The sequence below is a fragment of the Euleptes europaea genome, chromosome 19 (assembly GCF_029931775.1).
Source record: "Euleptes europaea isolate rEulEur1 chromosome 19, rEulEur1.hap1, whole genome shotgun sequence".
NCBI lineage: Eukaryota > Metazoa > Chordata > Lepidosauria > Squamata > Sphaerodactylidae > Euleptes > Euleptes europaea.
This window is the reverse complement of record NC_079330.1, coordinates 18,124,857-18,143,660: the sequence shown is the minus strand read 5'-3', so window position 1 is coordinate 18,143,660 and position 18,804 is coordinate 18,124,857.

Sequence of the window (18,804 nt, the reverse complement as noted above, 5' to 3'; positions counted from 1 at the left end):
ATAAAATTACCAGCGTGGCTTTCACAGCTAAAGAAATAGCTGTTCTGACCTCTGGGTAATTAACTGTAGGGCCAGCAATCTGAAAAAAAGGAATTAGTCATGAAAATTAGAATGTTCTACCTGGGGCAGAATATACAAAAAGCCTGAATTACGTTTGAGCCGCATCTGTCAAAGCGGATGAGTCTGTTCTCGGGTTATGAGTTACGGCTGAAAAAAGGCGACTTTCGTGGTAGGGAGAAGAAAGGAGAGGGGTGTTATTATTTTTTATGATGATGGTGATGACAATTTTACCCTTTTGAAGCTGCTCTGTGCTGAGCCAGACCATTCGTCTCTCTAGTATTTACTCTGGTGGCATCTCTTTGGGAGCTCAGGCAGAGAAAGGCCTTTTTCAGCGCCTGCTTCCTATTAAATGGGGGTGCCTGAAAGCTGTGGCCCCTCTTCCTCCAAAGATGCCCATGATGTATGGCGGCTAGAACACCCATGTCAGGGATGATTGTCAATCTCATTTGTTGCAAGGGCTGGATCTGACGTCTGTGGCACCTACCCAACTGCTGAGGTCATCTTCGGAAGCCCTGCTTCAGTTGCCTTCACCTTCTGGCAACCCAGAAGAGGGCCTTCTCGGTGGTGGCCCCAAAAACTCTGGATCTCTCCCTAGGGAGATTTGCCTGCCTCCTTCTGCTGCCATCTGCTGCCAGCAGGTTAAGACTTTTATGGTCCTTCCGATGTTCCCTCAGTGATCCTCCCTGCCTGCCTAATTTAAGCGTATTTTAAGCCCTGGTCTCAAATTGTTTTAATGAAGTGTTTGTGAGCTGGCTTTAATGACTTTTAAGATGAGATTTCAATTGGCATGTTTCAATTTGTTAGCTGCCTCAGTGGCCATATGAGGGCAGAAAGGCAGGGTAAAAATCTTGTTAATTAAAATAACACAAAATAAAGAATTCTGTTGGGCCACATGTTCCATAAATTAGCAAAATGCAATAAAAGTATTTGTTTTCATTAACACATTAAATTGGTTTTCGTGTTAATAATTTAATAAGCTGGAGATGCCAAGGATTTAACCTATGACTGGGATTCCCATTTACCCACCCCAGGTAGGAATTTACCTGCCTCCAGTCCCACTTACCCAGCCTCAAGGAATTGAGGGGTGGGGAAAAATGGCCTCCACACAATGGCAGTCTAGGAATTCCCTTCGCCTCTGTGGTAAAGATCATAGATATGAGGGGAGAGAGCCTACAGTATCATGTGGAAGTGATATCAGTAATCCCCAACCTCCATTCTTCCCTGCACTGCCCCCCAAATCTCCTGGCATTTGCTGAGGAAATGCTGGGACCCCTGTACTTGACCTTTGACATGAATACCATATGCTTTATGGGCTCATAGAACGTCAAGGTGATTTTTGGAAAGCAAAGGGAAGTAGATGAGATGGATCTGACATAGGGGACTAGTGGTACAATCCCATGGAGAGCTACTCTAGTCTAAGCCTATTGAGAGCCAGCATGGTGTAGCTGTTAAGAGCAGCAGACTCTAATCTGGGGAATCGGTTTCGATTCCCCACTCCTCCACATGAAGCCTGCTGGGTGACCTTGGGCCAGCCACCCTCTCGAAACTCTCTCAGCCCACGGGGAGGCAGGCAATGGCAAACCACCTCCGGATGTCTCTTGCCTTGAAACCCCCCGCCCCGCCCCGGCGTCACCATATGTCAGCTGTGACTTGATGGCCCTTTCCACCACCACCACTGGTGAACTGGATTTGTTTCCCCACTCCTACACATGAAGCCAGCTAGGTGACCTTGGGCAAGTCATTCTCTTTCAGCCTCACCTACCTCACAGGGTGTCTGTGGTGGGGAGGGGAAGGGAAGGTGATTGTAAGCCGGTTTGATTCTTCCTTTAGTGGCAGAGAAAGTCGGCATATAAAAACCAACTCTTCTTCTTCTTCTAAATTCTTTGGCATTCCTCCCCCTTTGCTAACTCCACTATACTTTTACAACTTGACAGTCCCTTCCTTCCAAAGAGCCTTTGTGCTCGCCCATTTAAATGCTGCACCCTCAGCAGTATTAAACGGAAGATACAGAAATCTCATCATAGGGTTTTCACGGTAAAGGTTGGTCAGAGGTTGGTCAGAAGTGCTAACCAGGGTTAGCCATAGTGGCACTGCTGTTGTCTACAAAAGATCCTCTGCCAGTGTCACCTTCCAGTAGCTAACCTTCAAGGATTCCTCTGCCCCCATCAGCTTTGGAACTGCCTGTTCTCTTCTGCGGATGTGGCCATTGATCCCTTAAGGAGGCGGTGGATGCATCTTCGTCTGGTGTCTCAGTTGAGACCATTCTGTCTTGAGTGACTCTGCTAGGAGTTTAGTCTCTTGATAAGAGTCTAGACCCCTTACGGTATTGCTCTCAGCTTCCGTGACACACACAAACGCTCTCACCACGTTAACGTGTATATCCAAAAGGGAGAGAAGACAAGAGTCACTAGAAAAGACAGTCATGCTAGGAAAAGTTGAGAGCAGCAGGAAAAGAGGAAGACCCAACAAGAGATGGATGGACGCAATAAAGGAAGCCACGGCCCTCAGTTTTGCAAAACTTGAGCAAGGCTGACAAAGACAGGATATTTTGGAGGACATTGATTCCTAGGGACACCATGAGTCAGAAGCGACTTGACGGCACTTAACACACACAACACACACAGAAATCTACCATATTCTGACAGACTTTGTCCATGTGATACAAAGAAAATTGACACATTATCTCATAAGATGACAGAATGCCCCCTCTTCAAACACCACTGAGATAAATGGATTACTCCCATATTGGCGAGAATTCCTGCCACCATAACAAGAGACAAAATAGTCCCCTTTTTGCTGATGGATAACAATCCAAATATAACATTTGCCATGGCTAAATATCTCTCCATCATATTTTCCTCTGAGAAATAACTGCTCAGGACCTATGGGTCAAAGGAGCAAAGAAGGAAAAGAAAAGGAAACAAACCCTTCTATTACCAATACAAGGCATTGTTCAAAAGCACAGACGTTAATAGAAAGGTTTCCTCACAGGTTGCCTTAGTGCCCTTAGCAGGCAGAATGTGGCCTACGGACCATATCTTTGACATCCTTAATCTATGTGGTTGGCTTCCTCTCTCTTTTCTCCCTCCAGCCCTCTCCTGGATCTTTTTGGCATGCTGCTTGCTCAGCAGCCCCTGCCCCTATGCACATACCTTGGAAGCAAGATCAAGTAAATCAGAAGACCTGAAAGTCCAGGGACAGTGCAGATGAAGGTCATCTATGCACAGGTACTTTCACTCACGTTCACAGACACACACAAACCTGTCTGTCTCGGTTGTTCCTTGGAGTTATACATGAGTTTTCCCTCCATTAGAGATGACCTTGCTGTCAGCCCTCACAAATCCCGGGGCTTGACGTTGCTCTGTTAACCCTATTCTTCCCTCTTACCTGAGCTCTGCTCTGGTGAAATCTCTGTGCATAAGGCAAAGTGCGGGACACACAAGCCTGGTTTCTCTCACAGCCAGCTGCAAAGCAGCATGTCCAGAGGCATTCAAATACTTCCTTCTTCCTCATTCTGAGCAGAACAAAGGCTTTTTAAAACCAAGGCTTGGGTTTCTCCTTCCACCCTTTTCAGATTGCTCTGTTTTTTGTGGTGTGATGGTTAAGAGTGGTGGTTTGGAGCAGTGGACTTGATTTGGAGAACGCGGTTTGATTCCCCACTCCTCCCCATGAGCAGCGGACGCTAATCTGGTGAACTGGGTTTGTTTCCCCACTCCTACACATGAAGCCAGCTTGGGCTAGTCACACTCTCAGCCTCACCTTCCTCACCAGGTGCCTGTTGTAGGGAGGGGAAGGTGATTGTAAGCCGGTTTGATTCTACCTTAAGTGGTAGAGAAAGTCGGCATATAAAAACCAACTCTTCTTCTTCTTTCTTAAAATGCTTTTTTATGCGGCAATTGGATTTAAGGGAGGGAACTTTTCTCTCACTACAGCCAATTACGAAGCAGCATTTCAAGGGGCAGGGATTCCAATATTTCTTGATTTGAGCTTGGAGACTGCTGGTGCATAGACTTCCAACAGGAAAGTGTGGGTCCAGTGAGCAACAAACTTCAGGTAAAATTCCCGTTGCATAAATGACCAAAGAGAATTCGGAAGCATTCCTATGGCAGAGACTAACATCCTATGCTGTATTATCCCAGTCTGTTCATTGAAATCAATGGGGTTAGACTGGAGTAACTCTTCCTGGGATCTCAATCTCTCATGGCAGCCAGAAGCAGAATTACACGCTGACGGTTGTGCGCTGCTTCAGATCAAAAGGTAGAGGACATACACAAGCCCATCTTCACATCCGAAAGCAAATTAGGCGGAGCATTTAGCTTAAGGTCCCGAAGTTTGTAAAGTTTCATAACGTTCCCATTCATGCATCTGAAGAGACATGGCTTCCTAGGTGAAGAGTAGGAGGCGGACTCCCGCAGACTAGAAGCGGGAGCGAGAATGAAATATATGTGGTGTCTTATTAGCAAAGGACATCTGAGCCTCTAATTAAAATTTGCCTAATGACCCAGCTTCTCCGTCATTTTCCCTATCGCAGACATTAATTTACAGTGACAGGTACTTAGGCAAAGGCAAAATTAATTTCTCTTTTGGGAAAAAAATTAAAGAGGTTGTACATCCATTTTGCATTTCCACTGAGAGGAATACTCACAATGGAAAAGGACTGGAAAAACCAGGCGTTTGATCACGGAGGTCATCCCCGACACTCTGATGTTCTTCATTTTCCCTCCTACAACCAGGTCTTTAACATCCTTCCACAGTATGATCACGTGACAATTCACACTGTAAGAAGAGCCCTTCTGGACTAGAACAAAGTTCCATCGAGTCCAACGTCCTTCTTCCCGCAATGGCCAACCAGATGGAGGAGGAGGAGTTGGTTTTTATACCCCGATTTTCTGTACCTTTAAGGAGTCTTACAATCGCCTTCCCTGTCTCTCCCCACAACAGACACCTAGTGAGGTAGGTGGGGCTGAGAGAATTTGGAGAGAACTTTGACTAGCCCAAGATCACCCAGCCAGCTTCGTGTGAATGAGTGGGGAATCAAGCCTGGTTCTCCAGATTAAAGTCGCCGCTCATATGCATGAGTGGGGAATCAAACCTGGTTCTCCAGATTAAAGTCGCCGCTCACATGGAGGAGTGGGGAATCAAGCCTGGTTCTCCAGATTAAAGTCGCCGCTCATGTGGAGGAGTGGGGAATCAAGCCTGGTTCTCCAGATTAAAGTCGCCGCTCACGTGGAGGAGTGGGGAATCAAGACTGGTTCTCCAGATTAAAGTCACCGCTCACGTGGAGGAGTGGGGAATCAAGCCTGGTTCTCCAGATTAAAGTCACCGCTCACGTGGAGGAGTGGGTAATCAAACCTGGTTCTCCAGATTAAAGTTGCCGCTCCTGTGGAGGAGTGGGGAATCAAACCTGGTTCTCCAGTTTAAAGTTGCCGCTCACGTGGAGGAGTGGGGAATCAAGCCTGGTTCTCCAGTTTAAAGTTGCCGCTCACGTGGAGGAGTGGGGAATCAAACCTGGTTCTCCAGATTAAAGTCGCCGCTCATGTGCATGAGTGGGAATCAAGCCTGGTTCTCCAGATTAAAGTCACCTCTCAGGTGGAAGAGTGAGGAATCAAACCTGGTTCTCCAGATTAAAGTCCACTGCTCTTAACCACTACACCATGCTGGCTCCCATGCAGGCCCTAGGAAGCCCCCAAGTGGGACCCAAGGATCCTTCAGCAACTGGTAGTGGACTGGCATGCATCCAACCATCCGTGGACTTCCTGGAGCAAGACTTGCTCGCTTCTCCTCTCTTCCGCTGCCCAATGAGCTCCCTGAAATTTTGGTCCTGGGAGTCAGTGGGTCCTGGGGAATAGGATAGAGGCAAAGTGATGTTCTGCAGTGGGTGGGGCCATCAGCGGAAATCACTGCCCTCTCTTCCACAAATGGAAATGCTGTTCTGTCAGAGGAAATGGCTGGTTGTGTAGCAGTAGCTATGATATCACTGACTTTTTCTTGCTCCGTTTGCAAGCCAACCAAAGAGTTCAAGCACTGTCAACTGTCAGGGGACTTGGTTTTCTTAGAGTTACTTTCGTCTTCGACAGTTAATCGAAGCAGGTGCAGAAAAGTTAGATTAGTTGCTTTTTAACAGAGATGTACAGTGCAATCCAAAAGAGAGTTACATAAGTCTAAGCCCATTCATTTCAATGGGCTTAGACTGGAGTAACTCTGTTAAGGATTTGCGATTGGACTTCTTTTCTTGTGCTATCAGATGTAACTCATATGAACATGCTGTTTGGCTTGTTTGCACTTGTGCTGATTGTCTCCTATTTAGTTATGAACCAATCAGTTATCTAGATAATGATCATGATTATGGTACAATATATTTAGAGAAAGATAAGACTGGTATTTTTTTATAGGTGTGTACTACTGTGACAAGAACATCAGATTTCTCTGGATGGAAGTCTCAGAAGAAGACTAAGTGAAATTTCTGGGTGTGTGTAATTTGGGCTTTTTGATAATCCCTAAAAACCAGTGAGAGCCCCGTGGTGCAGAGTGGTAAACTGCAGTACTGCAGTCCAAAGCTTTGCTCACGACCTGAGTTCTATCCCGACGGGAGTCGGTTTCAGGTAGCCGGCTCAAGGTTGACTCAGCCTTCCATCCTTCCGAGGTCGGTCAAATCAGTCCCCAGCTTGCTGGGGATAAAGGGAAGATGACTGGGGAAGGCACTGGCAAATCACCCCGTAAACAAAGTCTGCCTAGAAAATGTTGGGATGTGACATCACCCCATGAGTCAGGAATGACAGGGTTCTTGCACAGGGGACCTTTACCTTTTTTAAAAATCAGTGAGATAAAAAGCTGAAACCTGGTTTGCTTTTTAAACTATTACTTGCTATAATATGATTAAGCAATGCTAGAAACTTTGATTATTTTAGCATTTTTCTACCCAGTAATTGTAGGGTTCGTTTTCATTTGCTTGTATTTTCTTCCGTCTTGTTTGCTAAAGAAACCCATTCTTTTTCTCGATAAAAAGGTAAAAGTCTGTACAGGTTTTCTGTCTGGTTTGCTGGATAAAGTTCAAAGAAACGAACTCACCACCTTACTCTTGAGTATTATCAGAATTAAAGGTTGATAAACATCCTTTGATAGATAAATCCTAGAGAATTTTGCTGCTAAATAGTTTACAGAAAAAGCCTTTGGAAAGTGTTTAGTTCAGATCCTCTAACTGGATGTGGGAGGGAATCTCTCATTACAGTTGGATCATGTTTAATGACCCTTCATATCTAATATTCTTGCATGTGCTTTTTCTAGTCCCTGTGTAAAGCCATCTAAACCTGTGGTCATCACCACAACTTGTGTCGCTGAGTTCCAAAGGTTCATTATGCATTGTATGAGCCTTTTTCCAGGAATCCTAGCTAGACCATTCCCTTCTGGTTTTCTGCATCCTTGTTCCTGCCCATCTTTGGATCGACTTCTTCACTCTGACCTTGACCTACCCTTGTGCTTTCTTTTGCATTGAATTCTATTCCAAGCGGGCCTTGATTCCTCTGGGACCAGCAGCTAAGCTCCCTCAATGCACCTTGGCTGCATGGCTGATAATATTGTGGAGATGGGAGTAGACTGTGCTATCAAACTCTTTGGCCCATGCAAACCAAAGAAGGTGAATCCAGGTGACCTGTTGCCAAGGTAGAGGAGGTTCCATAGCTCAGTAGCAGAACATAAGTGTTGCATGTAGAAGAATCCTTGTTTGGTCCCCAGCATCTCCAATTTAAACAAAAAGATCTTGGGTAGCAGGACTGTGGTGGACCTCTGTGTGAGGCCTTGAAGAACTGCCCAGAGGGATGATTTCCCCCAGTTCCTCATCCTTGGCATCATGACCTGAAAAATCCCCATTTCAGTGTTGTTTCTCCCTTTTATTTACAAGCCATTTTCTGTTTCTTTGCATCCGTTTCGACCCCATAAAATGCATGCCTTCTTCATTCATTTGTTAACCGCACATTGATATATCAGCACTGTCCACAGACCATACGTACAAATGAGGTACACTGATCATATAAACATGGTAGAAATTGTGCACACAAATTGTTCAGTGTTCATACCTTGTTCATGTAGGAGAGGGGTATTCATGGCTACTAGTTAAAATGGATACTAGTCATGATGCATGCCTATTCTCTCCAGGATCAGAGGAGCATGCCTGTTATACGAGGTGCTGTGGAACACAGGCAGGATGGTGCTGCTGCAGTTGTCTTGCTTGTGGGCTTCCTAGAGGCACCTGGTTGGCTGCTGTGTGAACAGACTGCTGGACTTGATGGGCCTTGATCTGATCCAGCATGGCTTTTCTTATGTTCTTATGTTGATGTGCGAAGAGACAAATCTACCTCACTGACGTGGAAAACTTAAAAAATGAAACCGGTTGGCAAGAGTATCAATGAATATTTAAAAAATGGAATGAGGAACAGTTTGCTCATTCCTAACAGCCAGTTAAAGCAGACAATTCTGGCGTAGAGGGGTCTTGGCATAAGGCAACTTCATATGCCCATGGGGCAATTTCCCATGGAGCACCACTTGGTAAGCCAGTCAGAATTATTATGCCAAATCAGAGAAACCAGTTTGATGACCCAAATGTTATGTTCCTTGGCTGCTAAAGAACAGGTACAAGCCCAGATCCGTTCCCTCATTGCTTGCTCACTGGAGACAAGAAATTATCACGCCATTTTTGAAATAGGAACCGGCTAGACTAAATTGTACAGCTTGGAAACAGCAATTGGAGAATGATGTTCTTTATCAGAACAATCAGCTTCGAGAGTCCTTCACTAGATGCCGAGGGTCGAGAAGGGCCACTGGGAGAGCCCGCATATGGGCTGAGGAAGCCTGATCAGTGATGCAGGATGTTGTTTTCCACTGAGATGACAAAGTGCTGCAGGCCACAGCTCCGAACTGGGTGAGGACCCTTTTGGTGCTGATGCAGTCGTCTTGTTTGGGGGGTTCCTAGAGGCACCTGGTTGGCCACTGTGTGAACAGACTGCTGGACTTGATGGGCCTTCAGTCTGACCCAGCAGGGCTTTTCTTATGTTCTTATGAATACTAGTCATGATGCATACCTATTCTCTCCAGGATCGGAGGAGCATGCCTATTTATTAGGTGCTGTGGAACACAGGCAGGATGGTGCTGCTGCAGCCGTCTTGTTTGTTGCCTTCCTAGAGGCACCTGGTTGGCCACTGTGTGAACTTGATGGGGATTGTTCTGATCCACATGGCTTTTCTTATGTTCTTATGTAAGTCTTTAAGAGGGGAGTGGACATGTTCATGGAGGAGAGGGCTATCCATGGCTACTAGTAAAAAGGGATACTAATCATGATGCATACCTATTCTCTCCAGGATAAGAGGAGCATGCCTATTATCTTAGGTGCTGTGGAACTCAGGCAGAATAATGCTGCTACAGTCATCTTGCTTATGGGCTTCCTAGAGGCACCTGGTTGGCCACTGTGTGAACCGACTGCTGGACTTGATGAGCCTTGGTCTGATCCAGCAGGGCCTTTCTTATGTTCTTATGGGTAGGGAATGACAACAGCAAAAAGCTCCCCACTTTCAATTACTTTTCCAGGCTCATAGGGAGTGAGAGTTTCTAGTTGTTTAGAGTGTAAGGCGGGAAGGAGGAGGAGGAAGAAGAAGAGGAAGAAGAGAAGGAAGGGGAGGAGGAGGAGGAAGAGGAAGAAGAGTTGATTTTTATATTCCTACTTTCTCTACCACTTAAGGTAGACTCAAACCGGCTTACAATCACTTTCCCTTCCCCTCCCCACAGCAGGTGGGCCTGAGAGAGCTCCAAGAGAACTGTGACTAGCCCAAGGACACCCAGCTGGCTTCATGTGTAGGAGTGGGGAAACTGGCCCAGTTCACAGATTATCCTCCACCACTCATGTGGAGGAGTGGGGAATCAGATCAGAGTCCACAGCTCCAAACTACCGCTCTTAACCACTACACCACGCTGACTGTCTACACCCTTAGTCTCAGTTGGTTTTGGTGATATCACATATCCATATCTTATGGGCTACCTAATATCATGGTCCTAGATTGTATCCAATGAGATTTGTTCATGGAGCATACCTTGTGGGGTGGGGCTTTCCCTCTTCCCCTTCCCACTGCCAGCCATTGAGCCCTCCTGGGTCAGCAGACCCTCAGGAATAACATATAGGCAAAGTAAGGGTTTGTCCTGACCTGGATGGCCGAGGCCAGTCTGATCTCATCAGATCTCAGAAACTAAGCAGGGTCAGTCCTGGTGGTTAGTACTTGGATGGGAGACCACCAAGGAATCATAGAATCATAGAGTTGGAAGGGACCACCAGGGTCATCTAGTCCAACCCCCTGCACAATGCAGGAAATTAACAACTACCTCCCCCCACATCCCCAGTGACCCCAACCCTCCCCCCGCCATGCAGGATCCCACATTCAAAGCACTCCTGACAGAGGCCAGCTAGCCTCTGCTTAAAGACCTCCAAAGACGGGGACTCCACCACCCTCCGAGGCAGCACATTCCACCCTCGAACAGCCCTCACCATCAGAAAGTTCTTCCTAATGTTTAGGTGGAATCGCTTTTCTATTACGGTGGTTTAAATCCATTACTCCGTGTCCTAGTCTCTGGAGCAACAGAGAACAAGCTAGTTCTCATCAACGTGACATCCCTTCAAATATTAATTAAACATGGCTATCATATCACCCCTTAACCTTCTCTTCTCCAGACTAAACAAACCCAGCTCCTTAAGTCTCTCCTCATAGGACATGGATTCCAGACCTTTGACTATTCTGGTCGCCTTCCTCTGGACCCGCTCCATCTTGTCAACATCCTTGTTAAATTGTGGAGCCCAAAACTGGACACAGTATTCCAAGTGAGGTCTGACCAATGCAGAATACAGTGGTAGTATTGCTTCCCTTGATAAACCCCAGCGTTGCTCTGCAGAGGAAGGCAATGGCAAACCACCTCTGTTAGTCACTTGCTTTGAAAACCCCTACTGGGTTGCCATAAGTCGGCTGCAACTTGACAGCACTTTACATAAACAAAGTAAGGGTTTGCAATGGAAGGGGGGGATTGGTGGGAAATGCCAACCCCCTTTTCTAAAGGTGGAAGTGCCCTGAAGTCTTTGGAACCACATGGTTTGGATACATCATTGCTTCTACCATGTGATCCCTGATTGGCTAAGATTCCTCAGGGCAGGAGGAACGATGGGGTGGAGAGAACATAAGAATGTGAGAATATAAGAAAAGCCCTGCTGGATCAGACCAAGGCCCATCAAGTCCAGCAGTCTGTTCACACAGAGGCCAACCAGGTGCCTCTAGGAAGTCCACAAACAAGGCAGCTGTAGCAGCACCATCCTGCCTGTGTTCTACAGCACCTAATATAATAGGCATGCTCCTCTGATCCTGGAGAGGAAAAGCTATGCCTCATGACTAGTGTCCATTTTTACTAGTAGCCATGGGTAGTCCTATCCTCCATGAACATGTCCACTCCCCTCTTAAAGCCTTCCAAGTTGCCAGACATCACCACATCCTGGGGCAGGGAGTTCCCCAATTTAACTTCCTTGGCCCATTTCACAGCCAAGGAGGAAACAGAGGAGAAATGGTGCCTGGGAACCGCCATGAAGCAGAGGAGAAATGGTGCCTGGAGACTGCCACAAAAAGGTAGAATTATGGGGTTTGGGGGTGGAATTGCTCCCTCTGAAAGCATTGTTTCCCTGCCAAAGGTTTGCCTTCAAATATTTGATGTCATCCTCATTGTTGTGCCCAGAGGGCCCTGAGAGAAAAGCTGTTGAACCTCGCTTGTGGAAGGAAGTCCTTCTTGCAGGCTAGCGAGCTGCAAAATTCTCCCATATCCCGGATTTTTGTCCATCCACTCCTGCCTGCTCACGAGCCGAGGAGTTCATCAGAATAACGGCCGCTGGTTTCTCCGGGAGCAAAGCCAAGCTGTATATTTTCGCAAGGTGATCGGCGCTTTTGTTGGTATTTATGGCTTATTACGATGGTGCCATTTGAACACTCCCTCGCGCCTTCCCTGAGAGCCGCAGCTGAGATGGGACTGGCGGGAGGCTCGGTGCATTATTGATGATTATTTACAGAGATCTTCTCGGGGAGCGGGCAACGAGGAGCTCATAATCATCCTGGATTCTTTCTCCTCTTGAAACAGGGAGAGGGGGAAAGCATAAATAAGTAAACACGCACAAGCCTCATATACACATATACACTCTCTCCTGAGTTATGCAGAGCAAGCTGAGGCCGCTTGTAGAGCTGAGCATTGCCAGCGCAGCATAAACATCTAAAGGATGCAGTCCCCTTTCCAGGGAGAGCAGCTGCTTCTTATTTATGTATGCAAGGATGGGAGTGCAGCGGCATGCCTGGAATCTGGCCAGAAGACTTTCTTGGCCCATTTCACAGCCCCAGGCATACAGAAAGGGTGGGATGTCTTGGACTGACATTAAGTCCCATCTCCTAGCTCACTCTGGCATGACCAAGGAGCTTCAACCTGATCTTGGGTTTAAGCTACGAGCAAGGTATCAAAGCACAAAAGACTGCTTTCTGAGACAAATAGTGTTGGTCCTAATCATAGAACCATGGAGTTGGAAGGGACCACCAGGGTCATCTAGTCCAACCCCCTGCACAATACAGGAATTTCACAACTACCTCCCCCACACACACACCCAGTGACCCCTACTCCATGCTCAGAAGATGGCCAAGATACCCTCCCTCTCATGAACTGCCTAAGGTCATAGAATCAGCATTGCTGACAGATGGCTATCTAGCCTCTGCTTAAAAACCTCCAGAGAAGGAGCACTTACCACCTCCCGAGGTAGACTGTTCCACTGAGGAACCGCTCTATCTGTTAGAAAATGGTTGCGTTAAAGTCTTGAAGTATCTTTTGATAAGGCTTCTAAATTTCCCCATTGGATTTCTTTAATATGGATGCTTCCAGAATTCTTTTCCTCTTCCTTTCTCCTGGATTTTAGCATTCTGGATAACATTATTTTGTTTCCAAAAGTGGAGCTGATGCAGGAGGAACCCTTAGATTAGCTGTGTCTACAATCACCCAAATAATGTTTTTTGCAGTGTTTTATGAAGTGTGCATGGAGTGAAGGAACTGAAAACTGCACCATGTTGCAATTCTGGAATTTAAATTTGGAAATTCACTGAACTGAAATTCTGGAGGAATTGAATGGTTCACAGAGAAGTTCCAAAAAACATTAAAAAAAAAAAACAGAAATCAGCTCATCCAGTGGGCTTCTGCCTAGTACATTTTTATCCTATCTTTCCTGTTAAAAATTTAGGGTGGCATATACAGTCCCTCCTCTAAGGGGAATCTGAGGCCAGGTCTACCAGATCCTAGTCTGACATTCTTTCTATTTTATTTATTTATTTTAAACATTTCTTAGCCACCTTTCTTGCGGTGCTCAAGGTGGCTCATTATATAAATAAAACTATTAATAAAAACACAATATAAACAAAGCGACAATGTTAAAAGCGCGTAAAAGGTCATGTTCTAAGCATGAGACCGTAGTTTGGCTGAGACGCTCAGAGGATGGGCTGCCAAGCACTCAGCTTTCTTCCTTAATTGCTACGCTAGATTCCTTCCTTCCAGAGTAAGAGTATAAGAAGTGCCCTGCTGGATCAGACCAGTGGTCCATCTAGTCCAGCATCCTGTCTCTCACAGCGGCCAACCAGTTGCCCTGGAGGGCCGAACAAACGGCACAGAGGCCAAGGCCTTCCCTTGATGTTGCCTCCTAGCACTGGGATTCAGAGGTTGATTTTAAATTAATGTAGAGGTTTCCTTTAGTTTCTATAGCTAGTAGCCACTATTGCACCCATCCTCTATGAATTTGTCTAACGCTCTTTTAAAACCATCTACATTCGTGGCCCATTGCTACATCCCTTGGCAGTGAATTCCTCATCTGAATTCCTCATTGAGTAGACGAATGTTTCCTTTTGTCCATCCTGAATCGATGGCCCATCAACTTCATTGGGTGTCCCAGAGTTTTACTGTGGTGAAGAAGAAGAGTTGGTTTTTATATGGCAACTTTCTCTTACCACTTAAAAATAAAAATGGATTACAATTACCTTCCCCTCCCCACAACTGATGCCCTGTAAGGTAGGTGGGGCTGAGAGAGTGCTAAGAGAGCTGTAGCTAGCCCAAGGTCAGCCAGCTGACTTCATGTGTAGGAGTGGGGAAACCAACCCAGATCACCAGATTAGAGTCTGCCGCTCTTGTGGAGGAGTGGGGAATCAAACCCGGCTCTCCAGGTTAGAGTCCACCACACCTAACCACCACTCTTATCCACTACACCATGTTGGGAGAGGGATTCTCTCTCTTCTCTCCCAATCAGCGTTCTTTCTTTTTTCCATTTATCATTTGGGCCCTTCCTTTCCTTTCCCCCTCACTTTCTTTATCCTCCTGGCCCTACAAATCAATAGTTTGCTGAATGTGACCTTCTTCACCTTTCCCTCAAGTGAATCAAGCATCCAGTCATACCACAAGGAGATACACATTGCTACTTGCTAGCGGGCAACTGGGAATCCCATCGATCTCAGCAGCAACGAAAGGGGGACCACAAAAGATATGGGGGGGGGAGAGATTATGCAGAAGACATACCAGTTCCCCACCTCTTCCTTGGTCTGTGCAAATTACCCCATTATTCTTTTCCCTTAGGATGCCTGATTGTCCTTATTTCTTCTTTTGAGCTAAAGCCAACCATGCATTAAATTAGTTCTCTTCCTCAAAATAGCTCGATTGCCTCCTCGGGGCTGCAGCTAATACAGGCTTCCCAGAGGATCAGGAAAACAAAAGTGGGAGAGAAGGCAGGTGGTATGGAGAAATGGGAGGGGAAGAAACAAAACCCCTCGGGGAGGGATGTGAGATTTCCGAGCTTGAGAGAAATGAATTCTTAGGAAGGAGCTTCTGAGCACCAAACCTTGAAGTCCCACGGACAGGTCCGAAGGAGGCTGAAGTTTCGGGGATTGTCCTCAAAGACCATCAGGAGGTGTCGAAGCAGAAACAAATGTGATGTTTCTGTAGCACCTGAAAGTGTGATCGCTGGCCCTGAGATGGAAAACACAAGCTGTGCGATGCACATTTTTTTACAACTCCTTCTCCGCATTCAGGTTCAGTGCCCTTGGGAGGAGGAGAAAGAATTACAATGGCTCCTATCTTTTTTGGCTAATAGACGAAAAGAAAGTTTGAAGCTGGGGATGCCAGGGTAAAGTCATCCTCCCTATAGTGAGAGTACAAACATCAGCAACCCTTCACATGCACCTCCAATCTGAGGTGAGGACGATGACCTAAGAGACCCAGCGTGGTGTAGTGGGTGGTTTGGAGCGGTGGACTCTGATCTGGAGAATTGGGTTTGATTGCCCCCTTCCTCCACATGAGTGGCGGAGGCTAATCTGGTGAACTGGGTTGGTTTCCCCACTCCTACACACGAAGCCAGCTGGGTGACCTTTGGCAAGTCACAGCTCTGTTAGAGCTCTCTCAGCCCCACCTACCTCACAGGGTGTCTGTTGAGGGGAGGGGATGGGAAGGTGATTGTAAGCTGGTTTGAGTCTCTCTTAAGTGGTAGAGAAAGTCAGCATATAAAAACCAACTCTTCTTCTTCTCCTCCTCCTCCCTACTTGGGAGGAGCCATGGCTTAGTGGTAGATCATAATGCTTTGCATGCAGAATGTCCCAGGTTCAATCCCCACCACCTCCAGTCAGACAGAGTGGGTCAGTGGTGAAGTGAAGTGAGAGACTTTGACCTGAGAGCCTCAAGAACTGTTGCCAGTGAGTTAGGGTTGCCAACAACCTGGGCAGAAAATACTGTCCTGTCCCTGTAATAGAGAGGCTATTATTTACTAGGTGATGCTATGTACCTCCCTGCCTTGAAAAGCATTAGCTGCCCATTTCCACACATTAAACCTCTATAGAAGAGACATTTTTTCCCCTTCAGGTAACAACACCACTACTAATGTTGACAGACCAAGGGTCTGATTCAGTAGAACACACCTTCATGTGTAATCTTTCACACACAGAGAAGAAGAGCTGGTTTTATATGCCAACTTTCACTACCTTTTAAAAGAGAATTAAACCGATTTACAACCTCCTTCCCTTTCTCTCCCCACAACAGACACCTTGTGAGGTAGGTGGGGCTGAGAGAGTTCAGAGAACTGTGACTAGCCCAAGGCTGCCCAGCAGGTTTCATGTGGAGGAGTGGGGAAACTAACCTGGTTCACCACTACACCACACTGGCTCTCTCTCTCTCTCACACACACACACACACCTTGACTTCTGTAAAAATGTTGTACAAATGCCATAAAACAAACCAAGAAAACAGGTGGGATGGAAATACTCATGGCGAATATGTACACAAACTAAAAATGGCTCCTTGGAGGTACGGTGAAATAACAACACACTCCATGGGCAAACATTTGTACCTCCCTAGTCGTGGGAAACCAAAGGGGTTGAGCCAAACACTATCTAATATAATAACCAATAAATCTGGAGCCCTGTGGTGCAGAGTGGTAAGCTGCAGGACTGCAGTCAAAAGCTGTGTTCATGACCTAAGTTTGATCCCGAAGGAAGTTGGTTTCAGGTAGCTGGATCAAGGTAGACTCAGCCTTCCATCCTTCCGAGGTTGGTAAAATGAGGACCCAGCTTTTGGGGGGTAAAGGGAAGATGACTGGGGAAGGCACTGGCAAACCACCCCGCAAACAAAGTCTGCCTAGGAAACGTCGGGATGTGATGTCACCCCATGGGTCAGGAATGACCCAGTGCTTGCACAGGGAACCTTTACCTTTACCTTAACCAATAGATCTATTTTTATTATATACTGTGCACAATTGTATATAAAAACACAGGGCCTAAAATGCAGGCTTCCTAAAAAGCACAAACATAGTTACAAATATTACCAACGCATAACAGTTGATATTAGTACATAAAATGACCAAAATCTGACCAGACGTGTTGTGGCATTTTACAGGCCTTCCTCAGTGGTCATAGACATACAATTTTACAATACGCATCCTGACATAAACACAAACGTTGTACATGGTAAAAAATATATATAAAAGCCTTTTATTCTGAGTGGCTTCTTAATCTCAATCTTTATTAAAAACAGTCACAGACCAGCACAGCTCTTTACAATTTACCACTGAATCCCTTAGTATCCCTCTTCCCGCAGGTTTATACAAACAGTAACAAAGTTATTTGCACAATTTGCAAGCTATATATACTACCCATTAAAATTATTGGCATACCGATGTCCTCAGAAGTGTCGGATGGGTTCTACAGGCTGCACAAAACTTTGCCGTTCCTACTCTAACCGGTGGATTTTCATCTACAAGCCACATTTAGTATGCTCTGGACCTGAATGGCTGGGATGCCGACTAAGCCAGGGGGAGATAAACTTAGAACGAGCCTCTTGGTACCGTGGACAGCGCAGTAGAACGTGCTCCGTTGTTTCAGTTCCCTTTAAAGCACAGGGACATGCCCCATCCTCCAAGGGAACCTTTCTAAAGCTCCCGTCCAAAACCACCGAGGCAAGAGCTTGGCCTCTAGCAAGGGTGAATGCTTTCCCGTATCTGAAGATCTCTAGTTGGAAGAGGTAGGTGGCAGGAGAGGCTACATAGCTGGACTATTCTGCTGATAGAAAAGTCGGTGCCTTCAATTCTGAGCGGCTTTTTGTTAAAACAGTTCAGTTCCGTTTCAGTCACCTTTATTGGCATGATAATAATAATACCAAGAGTTCATACATGTACTCCATCTCACTCAGAAGGGTCTCCCATACAACGATAGATCTAAAACATGGCTATCAAATTAAAACTCTTCCGTTTAAACGCTGTGATAATACATTCTTCCGGACAACCGATGAGAACCGCAGCTAACACCAGCTAACACCAGCGCCCTTTTATTTATTGGTACCCAGTATCTATAAATTGACTCCGTTGGTTTTATTTATTTATTTCCTTATCTTCTTGTCTTGTTTTGAGAGCCAGCGTAGTGTCTGAGTGCCAGAGTGGTGTCTGAGAGCCAGTGTGGTGTAGTGGTTAAGAGCGGTGGTTTGGAGCAGTGGAGTCTGATCGGGAGAACCGGGTTTGATTCCCCGCTCCTCCACATGAGCGGCGGAGGCTAATCTGGTGAACTGGATTTGTTTCCCCACTCCTACACGTGAGGCCAGCTGGGTGACCTTGGGCAAGTCACAGCTCTCTTAGAGCTCTCTCAGCCCCACCTACCCCACAGGGTGTCTGTTATGGGGAGGGAAAGGGAAGGCGATTGTAAGCCGGTTTGATTCTGCCTTAAGTGGTAGAGAAAGTCGGCTTATAAAAACCAACTCTTCTTCTTCTTCTTCTTCTTCTTCTCAATTGTCAGACATTCTGCCACATGTTCGGAAACAACAGGTGTCGTGTTCGCTAATAAAAATGTGATGCCATCATATGCCGGATTTTTTTAAGGGCATAATGTGAGGGTTAATGAGTTCTAGATGATGTTTATAATGCAGGGGACAATATAGAAGAATATGCTCTACTGATTCTGGTTCTCTCAACTGACAGTTGCAGTCTTTTTTCCCAGGGAATACCCCGATATCTGCCAGAAACTATGGCTGATGGGAATGCGTTTAATCTAGCTAACATAAAGGCTCTGGGAGGGATGGGTCAAGTTGGAGAAGACAGTTAGTCCACAAGCCTTAAAACATGGCTCATGGCTCACACCTTGTACACAGCGTCCAGCATTTCAGGATGTGCGTCACATCAACAGACGTGAG